At 36.7% G+C, this 13,102-nt stretch overlaps 1 long non-coding RNA gene across 2 annotated transcripts in view; it reads right to left on the reverse strand.

Moving 5' to 3' along the window:
* LOC136560240 (uncharacterized) overlaps positions 1 to 13,102 on the reverse strand; it is a 111,743-nt gene that overhangs the window by 58,157 nt on the left and 40,484 nt on the right. For both annotated transcript variants that reach the window (XR_010784100.1, XR_010784099.1), the window contains exon 2: positions 3,992 to 4,176. This is a non-coding gene — a long non-coding RNA (uncharacterized lncRNA). The remainder of the gene's footprint in view (positions 1 to 3,991; positions 4,177 to 13,102) is intronic.

Here is a 13,102-nt window from a genome sequence, read left to right on the forward strand (position 1 = left end):
GCAAAAGCTATTTCCCTTTATATAATGAACATTAGTTTTGTTTTTCTTCAAGTCACATTATTATGTAGAAATGGAAAGCTGGAAAACTTGTTAATCTTCTTTCCTTCCTTCTCTTTGCTTCATATTGGCATAACCTTTTCTGGCAGTAATGGGAATGCCAACGTTTTGTGTTTCTAATAAAAGAAAGAACCTTTTTCAGATTGCACACCAGCTGCTAAGCATTTCTACAAAGTTTCATTTGAGAATTAATGTGCTTTCTTAAACATTTTCTGCAGCTTTTTTTTTTTTATGAAAGTTCTTTTAACACAACAAAACGACAGTTGCAAAGAGTCACTTGGAAGATCTCTACAAACTCTGCAAAGGCTTCTCCAATTTCACATTGGACTAGAACTCCTCTTGTGGTAAGGAGTAAGAACACTCCTGTCAGTGAAACTCAGCAATTTTGCATGCAGAATGAAACATTGGTAACTACAAGAAGCAGAATTATTATACCAAAAAACCCCAACCAAACTCTACCTCTCAAAATGTGTCCCTATTGATGGCTAAAGACACAAGTCCCTCACAAGTTAACCAGCTTTAAAAGCAGGTCTTGGCAGATGGCTCATTTGGGAATTCACAGGCAAACATCAGGTGTCAGAAGTCTCTGGAAAGAGACACCTAGGTACAGCTAAAATATTGATTTAATTTCTGACTTCCCTATGGCCTTTATTTCCATTTGTGCAACTGTAAACCCAGTGTTTCATTTTCTGTTTTCTCTTTTTGGAGTGTGTGAAGCACTGATATTATAAGCCAGTCAGTGATTAAATTTCCTTTCAACTCAATTATTTTATTTGTTCCTTCCCCCTCCCCCCCCCCTTTTAATCCTTCCCTTAGCCTTTCCTTCCTTAACATTTAATATTCTATTAATACAAAATTTCAAAAAAAGACAGTGATGTTTACCCTCACCAACTCTTTTTTCTGCTCTTATCATTTACAAAATAGTGGTGTTAAAAATAAGTAGCACCCATCAGCAGATTAGAAAACGACACCAGCTGGCAACAGCCAGTTCCCAAACAGCTCTGAAATGGCTGTTAAGAGTCTTCACTGCCAGCTACATATTCCAAATAAATGCAGATACTCCCAACCTCAAAATCACTATGAACTCTATTAGCTGGCTACAGAGACACAGCACTTCAAAGACTGGAGTTGGAGGAGGAAGAGCAAGCACTAAAAAAAGTAATGATACAAACAGCAGAGAGGCACATACAAAAATTCCCCTTCAAGGATCCTAGTTGAGTATGTTTCAAAATACTTAGACTGAAAGCCTGTGACATGTGCATGAGCTCTCAGATCACAGTTCCAATGGTATAAATAGCATCCAAATCCAACTGGATTTATTTAAACATCAGCATTTTTGATTGAAAAAAACTATGTTGCCATTGTGAGGAGACCATACTTACAATTCACAAGTATTTTACAACTGGATTATTACATAGTGACAATTTAACAAAAGAATTGTGGATTACACATGAAGTAGTTTTTCCCTTCCCTCTCAGAAATTATCAGAATTTGTAATAGAGAAACTGCATCAATAATCAGACAGTGAATGGGCAAAAATACCTCCCTATTTCTGAGTGAACTTACTGTCTTCCTACAAAAAATAACCACAGCAGCAAAATCTCAGATCTGTGCAACCACAACCACCAGATTTGGACTCTTTAAACCGATTATTGCTTTCTTTTCTAATGCAAACCAGGAATTACGAGAATATTTATCAACAGGATGTACCAGAATCCACATAAATATTGGTGGTAAAAATAAATCTATATAGGGGAACACCCTTTTTTTCCTCATTAGTGGATTAATTGCACAGTCAGAGTAATAGTGGAACAGAACTGTTCTCAATAAAATATTAATATCTTTTCTGAAAAGTCCATTCACAGTTGAAATAAAGTGCAGGGCCGAGAGGAGCTGAAATATACTCCTCACATAGAATACTACTCTTTCATCCATGTCAATTGTTAACTAATTTTGATTTTTAAACATTTTAATAACTTTTCAAACAGGAAAAAAATATGGAACAGGACGTAATTTGCGTGTAGAGGATGAGTGAAGTGTGTCATGTTCTTCAGCCAGTCTCCAACAAGGCTTCATAACAATGACAGTTTGCAAGTATAGATAATTACAGATGAAGATTTGTGCCAGCAATGATGCATATGCATGATTTGTGGCATTTAGGTGTCACATACTTCCTGTCTAAATGACATAAATTGTGTTCAAAATAGTTACAGGTGCCAAATGATGAAAATGACAAGCAGAAAAGGGAATATCAACTGATAGCTGACCTCCTGTCTGGGAAGGAGTTGCACTTGCTGGCAGGAACACCTCATTTCAAAAAATTTGTTCTGTGTAACATGGAAATTAGATAACAAATAAAAATACTTGGGTGTTATGTGAACTTAATCAACTCAAGTGTCTAAATATTTATATCCAAATATTCAATTTGGTGCATACATGAGATGAGCTTCAAAGACAAAGCATTTCAGAGCGACCTGGATGTGCAGATTCCCACACTCTTCCCTTTGATTCAATGGCATTCATTTGCAGACAGTCATAGCAACATCTAGCTTGACTTTTTAAAGACAGTTTTTGTTTAAAAAGGAAGAGAGCAGAGAGAGACAGAGCACCTGCTCTGGCCCCTGGCTGGGAATGGCAAAGCCAGGTGACCAAGTTTCACTACTATTCCTTAGCAGTAGAGTAGCCAGCTGCTCTTTGTGCCTCAAAACGTAAGCAGAAGGAAGGGAACGTTACTTTTACCAAGATCATAGGTACTTATTTTAGTAAATGCCTGAAGATAATCCTTGAAGAATAAAATTACTTTGAGATTTCATCAATACAAGCTTAACAAATTAGTCTGCCTTTTACAGACTAATTTATGTGTTCACATCATAAGTAACTATTGTCATCGTATTGCAGGGGTTCCATGCTGTTGTCTCCTTATCACAAAAGTTCCACGCCTCCTTGGTGTTTCTCGTGGGAGCTCCTCAGAGCACTGACTCTTCCTTCTTCACAAAGCAGCCACTGACTCCAGCTCCCCTCTCACCCAGCCACCCCACTCTTTTACAGCATCTTCTTCTCATTGCTTACAGCTGTGGCCTGTTAAAGTCAGGCCTGCTCCTAATCTTTGATAATTGGCCCAGCTGCAACTCCTTAGGGGTGAGATTACTTTCTACACTATCTTTATGTTCTCATGTTCTATCCTCCTACAAGTAACACTATAAAAAAGCATTTATGAAAAACTACAGTAGAGCCAGTCATGTGATGCTTCTGTTTGCTTTCTTTTCAGCAGTTTCAATTGAGTTTTTAATGAAGTGGCATTCCCTTCCATCAGCAGATGAGGAATTTACTACTTGTTGTGCTACCCCTCTGCCCTTCACCCCATAAAACATGGCAGTGATAAAAAAAGAAATTAGCAGCACTGCTTTGCTCTATTACACTGATTATCTAAATATAATTTTAAAAACCTATGATTTTTTTTCTAGTGGTCTCAAAATACATCATTCTGCACTTTTTGATAGTATAGAGAAATGTTAGCTTTCTACAAGTGAAAAGATCTGGCATTTTCACTCAGCTGTGCAAATGTTACCTGAACAACCAGAAGCATAAGGTCTGAAAAAAGTAACACATTATGAATACTATGTTGCAATATGTCCATAAATAATATAGCATAACATGAGTTACTATGGTAACTATTTGGATTTGAGATCATTGGGTTGGGTTCTTTTCCTACTACGTAAGACAAAAATATTCACATATTCATGGCATTATCAGGTAGGTTTGATTCCAAGCTATTTTAAGTATTGTTCCCTTCTCACAAATGTCTCTGGGAGAAAGTATTTTTGACTCAGCAGCTTTTCTTAGGTCACTAACTCCACAGTGTTTAAGCAAACAAGTAACATTTTAAAGAAGAAAAAAAAAAAAAAAGAAAAGGAAAAAAAGGCAGATCCTTTACCTGGAAAATGCTCAAGTTGGGCAAGTTTTGTTGAATAAAACATTTCTTCAGGAACATGTCTTGTTTCCATCCTTGGTACATTCTTTCAAATTCTGTAAAATCATTACAGGTGTGTAAGAATGAAATGTGAGGGGGTTCCTAATGTGGTGGGTGAAGAGGTGGTACACAAATGTTCAAACAGCAACCTGCAAGTGGGCAAAACACAAAGAGCATCATGTCACCTATTGCTTTAGCTACAGAAAAAAGCAAAAAAAAATCTATTTTGTTTTAGTTTAATAAAAGAAAATGCAGCAGTAAATGTTAAAAAAATGAATAACCTAAATTTTCTCATTATGCAATTATGGCTTTGTAATGGGCCATATAATTGAAATTTATTTCTAAAGATCAGGCATAGGAAGGAAGAGAATCCACAACAAAGATTTTAAGAATCATTACTATTCAAAAATTGCATTTTCAAGTTAATATTCAACTGTGTTTGAAAACTTCTCTTGGACAGAACAGTAATTCAATGAGGTTTTGGTTACACAGTACCACAAAAACATTTCTGAAACTACTTGCAGAGGGCAAAAATCACAGAATATTTTAAGGAAAGCAATAAAGAAATTGGTCAAAGTTAACAAACAGTACCTGCTCTATATTTAAATGCATTTGCATATAGCAGGCACACACACATATATATGTATGTGTGTACACATAAAATAAAATAGGATTGAAGACAGACAAACAACCCATATCACTCAGCAAATATTTTCTGACATTACTCTTAGACCATTTTATAAAAATCACTTCTTTTTTTTCATAAATAAAACCCCCTAACATTAAAATTAACTCTTGTGAAAACCTTTTGCTTCACCTGCGTGTTTTAAGCTGAGTAAACAAAAATATAAGTGAATGAACAAAAAATATTGTTATTAAAGTAGTATGGTTGGTTTAGAGCTCCTGTGTGGATTTAGTCCTTGTGATTTACCTTTTTGTAAAATAAAGCAAATAGTTAAGCAGGGACTAGCTTTGTGCAAGGTCTACTGGTGATTTCTGCAGGGGTATTTTTTGGAAGGGTTTCTTTGGTTGGTTGATCGGTTTTTTGGTAGCATACCTTTTTACAGCTGTGTTTCTCACTCTTCCCTAACAGTCCGGGAATACAGAGGGCCAAAAGCCACAATCATTTCGTACACTAGAGACATATTTTTTAAGGCAAAATTGACCAGGGCTTTTGTATGTGAAAACAATAATTCACAACTCCACATTCTACAGCCTTTCTGGTTTAGGGCATGAGTGGGGTGTCCAACGACCCCTCAGCACAAGGCAGGAATTTGTACACACAAGATTTAATATATTTCTGCACTGGATATTGATCAGTGAAACAAGTCTGTATTCTGCCTTGTGCAGAATATACAACCCTTTTTTTCACATTTTAATTGATCATTGATATGCACAATGGAAGGCAACTATCCCCAAGATTTTTTTTAGGAGAATTATCAGAGAGTATGATGCCTCATTTGCTGGATAATAAATGTTCCATCATGGTAATAACTGCAGGGAAGGGTATGTTTCTGAAACAGCTTTTCTAGCTGGAGAAATGGATTAGAGAGATTACCATTTCATCAAAGTGGCAGAACAGTTGAGAGGAAATATGGAAGGAAATTTTTGTATAATTTCTGTAGAGTTGCTATTTGTCAAACCCCACTAGCATCAATCATGATATATCTTTTCTCCTGATGCAATCACATCAAAAAAAGTTTCGCTTTAATATGCATGTGTTGGAGTAAAAGAAGAGACAAATAATTCAAATTTCTTTGAATTGTACTATCTAGATAAGAAATGCACAGATGATACTATAATTTTAATTTCAGTTTATAAGTATTTCCCAACATTAAAGAAATTTCTTTACCTTAATCATATTTGCTATAGCAGAATTTTAAACTAATTGTACCCTGATTTCCAGCAAGGTACTCAGTCCTGTGGATAAATAAGGAACACATCGATTCTCAGACATGAAATTCACATATAGAGAACTTGAGAGGTCTGACATTCTTGAAGAATAATGGTGATTAACATGCCTGGACTGCATTCAGTCAAGAACCATGTTAATGGATTTTGGAGAAGGCATTCCTATCGACCCATGCAACCCTGCAGTGAAGTCATTAAAGAACAAGAAATAACCAATAAAAGGCTTTGCTGCATGTAAAAAAAGTAGTTGCTGAATTAGAATAGGGAAGCTTAGAAGTCAGATCATACAGTTTTTTTCAGAAGTGTCTTTTTTATTATATTCTGTTTATCTCCCCTCACCCCAAGTTTCAAACAGAACACATTTTCTTTACAAAATCATATCCAAAAAATATAACTAGTTGTAGTATGATTTCCATATGTTGTTCAAGTGAGATTTGAGAGGCATCCAGAAGCTTAAACTGGTGGAAATGCTGCCTAGTGCCAGAGGAGCTGTGTCTGCTAGAACATAAAATGTCTGTGGTTGGGATATAACATAAGTGTAGTGAAGATTAGTCTTTCAGAGGAGAATACTGAAAAGAAAAAGGAAAATACAGAAAAATCAAATAGCTTATCACTCAAAGTTTTGAAAGTCAGCATATGTATCAGCTTATCTGAATAATCACAGCTCTCATGCATTTTGGATTAGCCATGCAGAAAGCTACATGCATGCTCCTAAAAAGTAGACATCAGAGCAAAAGACTGTAGTTCCTTTGAAATGTTCCTAATAATACAAAGGATCTTAAAAATTATAGCACAGAGGCATAATCGCTTTTAAATGGTGTTTGTCAGAATTTTTTATGAGGTGTCCTAGGCCTTTAGCTCCTCGTTAAAAGGCTATAGCATGTTTGTATTTTGTTTAGCTATTTGCATAATGTAAAAATATTATCTAGCAATTAATGTATGTAGATTACATCCCAGTGACACCTCCTTGCAGTGAATTCTGTGTTTCCCTGCAGATGTGTTTGTTATTGTGTCCATAATTAAGCAGTTTTTCTTACACACACCCTGGTATCTAGATGTCTCTGCAGACAGTGTTTAGACCTCTGCTTACACAGCACGCTCCACACAGTGCAGCTGCAGTTTTCCAATTATCTCCATGACTTGAAACACAAACCTGGAAAAATATAACCCAAAGTGACCAGGACAGTGTGTTATTCCTGGGTTACACTGTAGGATACTCACTTTGCCACATGCTCAGCAGGATTCCAGTGGAGGGGTCACATGCCATGCAATATTATCATGCTGTACACATTTAAGGTTGAGGACTAAGCCTGATAGATGAACAGAACTCAACCCCATCTTCAATCATGCATCACCTGCAATGCCAGTTCTGCAGCAGGTACAAAATAGGGCTAGCCTGGAATGTGATCTGGTTTTGCCTGCTGATAAAGTCAATCATATGTTTAATCTGGTTAAATTAATATTTACACAAGCTTAGAGGATTAACAATAAAATTCATACCACTGTACCTGATCTCCCCTCAGCATTAGCTGAGGATGGCAGAGATCAAATCCCACAAATTTTTAGGTCTCCTCTGTGCCATATGTACATGCCTTCTCACAAAGCACTCAGAGTAAACTCATTAAAGGACATTAATTATTCCTTCCCCAGAAATGGGAAGTTTCATTGGGGTACATTTTTGGATAATTTCACAATACTGCAACTCATCAACTGAAAAAATGTGCACAGATTTGCACGAAATAGTCCCTTTGATCTATTACACAAGTGAAAAAACAGGAGCTTTTACTCATTTTTGGAAAATTCAGACTCAGTTCCTTGTTCTGATGTGGTTTTTTTTGATACCTAGGGATCTCAGTCTGGATAAGGGAATTAATTCCTGCTTTTGCACAGTCAGGGCAGACTTTGGTGTGAAATCATTTGTAATGTATCAGTGTTTTAGACTCTATTCTATGCCAGGAGTAATGAACCGAGATTGTTCAAGATTTTTAGGAGTCTTTTTGGTCAAATTGCCTGAAGTTTTTAAACTAAAAATCTCAGAAAGCAATATATTAAATAATTTTTAAAAAATTATTAGCTGACCATAATGTATTATTCAAGATTTTCATGTTCTAAGGAGGAATAATTTTACATACCTATGGCAACATTCACCAGGTTTTGAGATCTTTTTAAAAGGGAGATCACCCTAAAAAAACTGAGATATCTAAGAAAAAAGTAGGTAGGTTAAAAATCAAGCACTTTAAATAGTTTTGAAACTATAATCCTTCATAGCTTTTGAGAAGTATGTTTCATTATTTAATTTTCATAACTTGCCAGCTTTACACAGTAACTATCTTTCATTGGTTCTTCTGATGCCATAGACTGACAAAAAATTGTCTAGAAAAGGTAGCAGTTTTGTTCTTAATAAACAAGTGCTGGTTTAAACTGGCATTAAAGTTCAGTTGGAGAAACACATGTCTCCATCAACCAGCTGCTTGTTCTAGCAAGAGAAGTTTCACATACAGGAAATGCACCGTGCCAGAACGTGTACCAAGAGTTTCTGCACGTGTATAGCTCTTGGCAAGATAGATTTTCCTGGTTTCTCTGGGGATTTTCCTCCTCTATTGCTATCCAGAAAACTCAAACTGATTGCAGGCCATATTGAAGGACCTCATGTTTCTGTGCTGACTGAGCATCTGCAGACCATAAGTAGTTCAAAAGTCTGCAACTCGTGCAGCACTGTTGCAACACCATTTTATCAGATCATGTGAAGATGAGCTGTCCATAATTTGGGGCACTCACCAGCACTCAGTCCATGCAATCCACAATCACAGTTATCGCTCAGGATATTTCTCCAGGCAAAAGAAAAACTCCATTGGGAAAGAGGTGATGCTAAAATGCCAGGCTGTCCCTGGGCTCTGTCCTCTGTACTCAAGAGCTGCATCCCTGGAGAGCAGCATATCCACAACTGAACTACCAAAGTGGATTCAAACATCTTATTTTCCATTTTGGATCTCATTTTCCAGTATGGCACCTATGAAACATGATTGCAGTGCAGGAAAAAAAAAACCAAACATTTGCTGCTGCTACATATCATTACTCTATCACTGGTCCACCGAGGAATGCAAACACTTTTGAATTCTTTGCCAAGACAACAAAATTGCAATAAATACAACACCGCCAAGAGCCTGCATGCTGGAAACAGGAAAAAGAGCAAAGCTTGAAATTCACAATGCATTCCCTGAAAAAGAAATACTGCATTTAGAGAGACCAACAGCCCATGTCCTGGTGGTCAGCAGCTCTCTGTCAGGAGAGCTGCTGACAGCTCCACTTCCTCCCTCTTGGCAGAAAATGACGCTGCTCAGGGCCTCCTGCTTGTCAGGCAGGGAGGCAAAGCTTCAGATTCTTAATTCAGCCACTCTAAGAGAAAATATTATATTTTCTAAAAATCTGGGAACTTTTACTTAATTTGGATCTACTTCCAGAAACACAGAAATGTCATATGTAAGCATGGCCTCTTCTAAAACCCTCTAATACTTTGCTTTCTGTCTGCAAAGAGATTTCCAAGCCCTCATGAGAAGGTTTATGCTACCCTTCTTTAACTGGAGATATAAGTGTGTGGTTATGGGACCAGGCACAAGAAAACCATGCAGCATGATTTGTTGAGCTCATACCTGCTACCAGAAAAGCAAACTTCAAAGTCAAAAGTTCTCCAAGTATTGCCCCTGTACTTATCTTAAAAATTGCTTTATATTTATGGCAAAATATAGTAACCACTCCTGAATGAACACCAGCCAAGACAATAAAAGGAAAACAAGTTTGCCCAAAAGGATTATGAGAACCTCACCCCCTAACAGAAGCTATGAATAGGATTAAAGGATTAGTTAAGCAAACAAACAGCAGTAGCAAAAAATGGCTGAACCAGCTTTTAAACAGCACCACAAAAAAAGGGGAGATAAACTGGCCAGAAATATCACAGGTCTAAGCCAAGGGCCAAAACCCACCCTGCTTCTGTCTCCAAAAAGAGAGAGACCTGAAGAGGATGTCTAGGAAAGGATAACTACAAATGTTCCAGTCTTACTTTAATGCACAAATAAAAGGCTTGAATGATCAGCTGAGACTTCTTTAATATGTGGTGACTGCTTGTAATCTCTTGCTGCATACATAGAGAGAGCTAATAAATAGTTAACTACCTCTTTCTCTCTTCTAGGGCACATCAGGTCATGGGCATCACACTGTAAAAGCATCATGAGGAACACCTCGACCTCATTACACCATCAAATGCATGGACTTTGCAAAAGAAACCATAGGGCATGCTTCTTCCCACAGTACAGCCAGGGAGGCACAGGCTTGCTGTGAAACAGAATTCCCTAGAGCACCTATGGAATCAGGAAAATGCAAAGGAGCTTGGTATTAGGGCAGCTGGAAAACACCACAAAATAATTACAAGAATCTCTGAAACACCATCAAAAAACAAATCATCTTCTTCATAAAAATGTATAAGTACAAAGGCTACAATAATTTTAACATATGATTTCCTTCCTTACTTCAACATTTAATTGTTGAGAAACACATCATAAATTCAGCCAAATAACTCTGCCTGTAGTTCCACCCATCTGGAAGGTTACACAACAGAATGTGACTCTAAAATACAGTAATAAAAAGAGCAAACCCAATATACAATACTCAGGCCAGCATTCTAGAAATGCCAGATATAAAAAAAAAATAATTAAAAATATCATGATTAATTCCAATGTAATTCTTCACAAATTAATACACTACACTAGTAGCATGACTAGTTATCTAAGGTGCCCTTGTTCTGCCAGCTAACCATACTGTGACCACAGTGCTCTTTGATCCTGTCACTGGTCACTCAAAGCTTGTCACCATGTTTTCCATCTGGCTGATGATGATGGAATGAAATCATGCTCAACATGTTAAAACAGTCATTTGTTTGATTTCAGCTTCAAGCAGACCAAACAGTACCTTGCTCATCTTCTCCATTAAACTACAGTCACCATTTTAGGTTCCTTTCCTGACCCTTTCTTTCTGCCTCAGTTTAAGGACAAGGACTTTTACAAATCAAAATGTCACAGGGTTTTTGCAGAAGTAAAATGTAGGCTCTTGAAAGTTAACAATGCATTCAGTCAGATTTCCTGACTTTCACAACAAAGTTGGACAGCCACAAATGTTATGGAAATATCATCAAACAATGCAGATAAAAGCTCCTGCTCAGTTTTGGAGTTACCAAAGCTGAGAAGATTTCAGTAAGAGATGAAATATCCTTTGTTCCCACACATACTAGCCACATCTTGCATAGTATCTCTAGCTGTTAAAATAGTGATGAAAGATCCTTGAAGGAAGTAATCTTACTCTTTTTTTTAAACAGATCTCATGCTGATTTAATTTTTATTTCCCCAGATATTAATAAAGGAGTTATTACAATGCAAATGTGTATATACAGAGTATATACAGAATATACTAGAGCAGGTCACTGCCAGAAGATTTACACTACTGCCCATCTCTGTAATAACTTAAACCTTGCTGTCTAAACATGGTAAGCATGTGAAATCTAAACTAGGCTGCATGGAGGAGCTTCCTGCAACAAAAATCTATGAAAGCCAATTGCAAAATAAAGTGTAATAGGAAAAAATTTTTCTAGGTTGCGGTATGGATTTTCCTTAGTCAGTTGAATATCTGCATAAGTCAAACAAAGCACACATAAAAAGCATGGCTCCAAAACCTATAGTCAAACATGCAGCAAAAATGAAGCATTCTTGTTTCATACTGATGGCTGATGGTTCAATTTTCCTTCACAATTATTTAAAGTTTCCAAAGACACATGACAGACTGAAGCCAAGTATGAGGAACTGTAACCCGATCTGACTTATATGAGACTTACTGTCCTGATGTCTGAACACAAGCACTTTCTGAAAGGAAGAACGATAGGAACAAATGAACATCAAGCAAGTGGCTCTAATTTCACCTCTTTACTCTGCCTAAAAGATCCCTTAATCCTTGTATTTATTATTTCTTCCTTACCACATTTGATCAAAAAAATCTAGAAGTGGTTATACTGTAGTTCCAACACATTAAATAATCCAAAAGTTTTAAGAAATACAATACAAAACAAAAGTATATTTACTATGTGTTCAACTCCAGAAACTATCTCAATTCTTCCCATTTCTCAATGCTCTTTTTCAATCTCTCTCCCTGTATTTCCTCAAAGGACAATTAACACCCTTGCTGTTATTTTCAGCTATCCTTGTTTAACCTTAGAGATGGGAGGAGTTTGGTTCTGTCATCAGAATCAGAATCACTGAGAGACACTCTTCCAAGGAAATTTCAAGTTTTCAAGATTTTCTCCAAGAGTCAAAAATTCATATATACAGAAAGCTGTCTATTGAACTCAGCAATAAAAGGTTTTAAGGACAAGTTGGACCATGGACTCAGTTTGTTCTTTATCTGTGATGATGTAAATCTAGAAAAACCCCAAATTAAACTAACTCTCAGGTTTCATTCATGTAGAACTAATAACAGTGTTCAGTCAGCAAAACTTCTAGAAAAAAGGAACCATGTTCTACTTGAAGAATCCTCTCTTCTACTTGAAGAATCTTCTCTTCAGCCTGCACTATTCCATAAGAAAGTTCAGGGAAGCCTCTGTATCCATCAGTTTCCTATATATGTGCTTACAGTTAAAGACTAAAACTAGAGAAAGGTGCTTCAGCCACAGGCTACTGATGCTTTAAGGCTTTATTTTCCTCTTTCTTTGGGATTCAGACTGCTGATAGTTACAGTGCATTTGACGTGAACCAACTTGCTCTAAGCCCATTTAGCTGACACTACAGTTCCTTTATCAGTGAAATCAGAACTTCAGCTACTGACATACAGCAAACATCACCTCAGCTCCATCTCTCCTCCACCTGATGCACAGCATAAAAGTCATAATATGCTTTCTACTGAAAATATAATGAAAAAACAGTCATATTTTCTTTTTCTGAAGCACCATATTAAGGAACAAGAATAAATATATTTTGCCTAGCTAAATGATTTCTAATAAGAGTAATAGAAAAGGAATAAGAAAATGAATTGCTTCCTAGTGCAAACCAGGCACTAGTAGCCACCTCAAGGATGAAGAAATCTCTAATCTGCATCTGTATGTGATAGCTCTGCTTCTGCAAGGCTTTG

The sequence above is a fragment of the Molothrus aeneus genome, chromosome 9 (assembly GCF_037042795.1).
Source record: "Molothrus aeneus isolate 106 chromosome 9, BPBGC_Maene_1.0, whole genome shotgun sequence".
NCBI classification, from domain to species: Eukaryota; Metazoa; Chordata; class Aves; order Passeriformes; family Icteridae; genus Molothrus; species Molothrus aeneus.